We start from the raw sequence: 3,337 nt of genomic DNA, 5'->3' as shown, positions 1-3,337 counted from the left end.
AAAGACATAGTGTAGTATGTCTAAACAGTGATGAAAAAGACATGGTATAGTATGTTATAAAAGTAATAAAAAAGACATAGTGTAGTATGTTATAAAATTGATTAAAAAAAGACATAGTATAGTATGTTATGAAATTGATAAAAAAAGACGTAGTATAGTATGTCTAAACAGTGATCAAAAAGACACAGTATAGTATGTTATAAAAGTGATAACAAAGACAGTATAGTAAGTCAAAAAAGTGATCAAAAAAACATAGTATAGTATGTTATAAAATTGATTAAAAAGACATATTATAGTATGTTATAAAATTTATAAAAAAGACATAGTATAGTATGGCTAAACAGTGATGAAAATGATTTAGTATAGTATGTTATAAAATTGACAAAAAATAGATAGTAGAGCATGTCAAAACAGTGATAAAAAACTGTACTATGACTTTTTCGATGTACTATCCTATGACTTTTTTTGATGTACTATCCTATGACTTTTTCCGATGTACTGTACTATGACTTTTTCGATGTACTATACTATGACTCTTTTTTCGATGTACTATACTTTGACTCTTTTTTTGTACTACACTATGAATTTTTTTCGAATCACTATAAACTATGACTTTTTCCGATGTACTATACTATGACTCTTTGTCGATGTAATATACTATTACCTTTTTTCGAGGTACTATACTATGACTCTTTTTCGATGTACTATCCTATGACTTATTTCGATGTACTATACTATGATTTTTTTGACTTTTATCAATGTACTATCTATGACTTTTTTTCGATGTACTATACTATGACTTTTTTTCGATTTACTATGCTATGACTGTTTTTCGATGTACTATACTATGACTTTTTTTCGATGTACTATACTTTGACTCTTTTTCGATGTACTATACTATGAATGTTTTTCGATGCACTAGACTATGACTTTTTCCGATGTACTATACTATGACATTTCCGAAACTATACTATGACTTTTTGACTTTTTTTGATGTACTATACTATGATTATTTTTCAATGTACTATCCTATGACTTTTTTTTACACACTATCCTATGACTTTTTCTGATGTACTGTACTATGACTTTTTTGATGTACTATACTTTGACTCCATTTCGATGTACTATACAATGACTTTTTTGATGTGCTATACTATGGCTTTTTTTACTTTTTTCGATGTACTCGAACTATACTATGACTTTTTGACTTTTTCATATGTACTATACTATGTCTTTTTTGATGTAGTATCCTATGACTTTTTTCGATGTACTATACTATGACTGTTTTTCGATGTACTATACTATGACTCTTTTTTTATGTACTATCCTATGACTTTTTTTACGTACTATCCTATGACTTTTTTTGATGTACTATACTATGACTTTTTTTGATGTACTATTGTATGACTTTTTTCGATGTACTGTACTATGACTTTTTCGATGTACTATCCTTTGAATTTTTTCAATGTACTATACTATGACTTTTTTACTTTTTTCGATGTACTATACTATGATTATTTTTCAATGTACTATCCTATGTTTTTTTTTTACATAATATCCTATAACTTTTTTTTATGTACTATCTTACTCTATATAGTACATACTTTTTCATATGTACTATACTATGACTTTTTCGATGTAATATACTATGACTTTTTTTCGATGTACTATTGTATGACTTTTCCCGATGTACTGTACTATGACTTTTTCGATGTACTATTCTATGACTTTTTTCGATGTACTATCCTATGACATTTTCCGATGTACTGTACTATGACTTTTTCGATGTACTATACTATGACTCTTTTTTCGATGTACTATACTTTGACTCTTTTTTTGTACTACACTATGAATTTTTTTCGAATCACTATAAACTATGACTTTTTCCGATGTACTTTACTATGACTCTTTGACTTTTTTCGATGTACTATACTATGACTTTTTCCGATGTACTATACTATGACTCTTTGACTTTTTTTTCGATGTACTATACTATGATTATTTTTCAATGTACTATCCTATGTTTGTTTTCTTACATACTATCCTATTACTTTTTTTAAATGTACTATACAATGACTGTTTTTCGGTGTAATATACTATGACTTTTTTATCTTTTTTTGATGTACTATACTATGACTCTTTTTCGATGTACTATACTATTACCTTTTTCGAGGTACTATACTATGACTCTTTTTCGATGTGCTATACAATGACTTTTTTGAATTTTTTATATGTCCTATACTATGACTTTTTCGATGTACTATCCTTAGAATTTTTCCGATGTACTATACTATGACTTTTTGACTTTTTTTGATGTACTATACTATGATTATTTTTCAATGTACTATCCTATGACTTTTTTTCGATGCACTATACTATGACTCTTTTTCGATGTACTATACTATGACTTTTTTTTTATGTACTATACTTTGACTCTTTTTATATGTACTATTCTATGAATTTTTTTCGATGCACTATGCTATGACTTTTTGAGTTTTATTGATGTACTATACTATGACTTTTTCCTATGTACTATACTATGACTTTTTCAATGTACTATCCTGTGACTTTTTCCTATGTACTATACTATGACTTTTTCGATGTACTATACTATGACTTTTTTTCGATGTACTATTGTATGACTTTTTCCGATGTACTGTACTATGACATTTTCGATGTACTATACTATGACTTTTTTATCTTTTTTTGATGTACTATACTATGACTCTTTTTCGATGTACTATACTATTACCTTTTTCGAGGTACTATACTATGACTCTTTTTCGATGTGCTATACAATGACTTTTTTGAATTTTTTATATGTCCTATACTATGACTTTTTCAATGTACTATCCTTTGAATTTTTTTGATGTACTATACTATGACTATTTGACTTTTTTTGATGTACTATACTATGATTATTTTTCAATGTACTATCCTATGACTGTTTTTCGATGTACTATACTATGACTCTTTTTTGATGTATTATCCTATGACTTTTTTTCGATGTCCTATACTATGACTTTTTTTCGATGTACTATACTATGACTCTTTTTCGATGTACTATACTATGACTTTTTTTTTATGTACTATACTTTGACTATTTTTATATGTATTATTCTATGAATTTTTTTCGATGCACTATGCTATGACTTTTTGAGTTTTATTGATGTACTATACTATGACTTTTTCCGATGTACTATACTATGACTTTTTTTTATGTACTATTGTATGACTTTTTCCGATGTACTGTACTATAACTTTTTTGATGTACTATCCTTTGAATTTTTTCGATGTACTATACTATGACTCTTTGCCTTTTTTAGATGTACTATCC

Source organism: Etheostoma cragini, chromosome 16 (genome assembly GCF_013103735.1).
Source record: "Etheostoma cragini isolate CJK2018 chromosome 16, CSU_Ecrag_1.0, whole genome shotgun sequence".
Taxonomy (NCBI): Eukaryota; Metazoa; Chordata; class Actinopteri; order Perciformes; family Percidae; genus Etheostoma; species Etheostoma cragini.
This window is presented reverse-complemented; position numbering follows the sequence as displayed.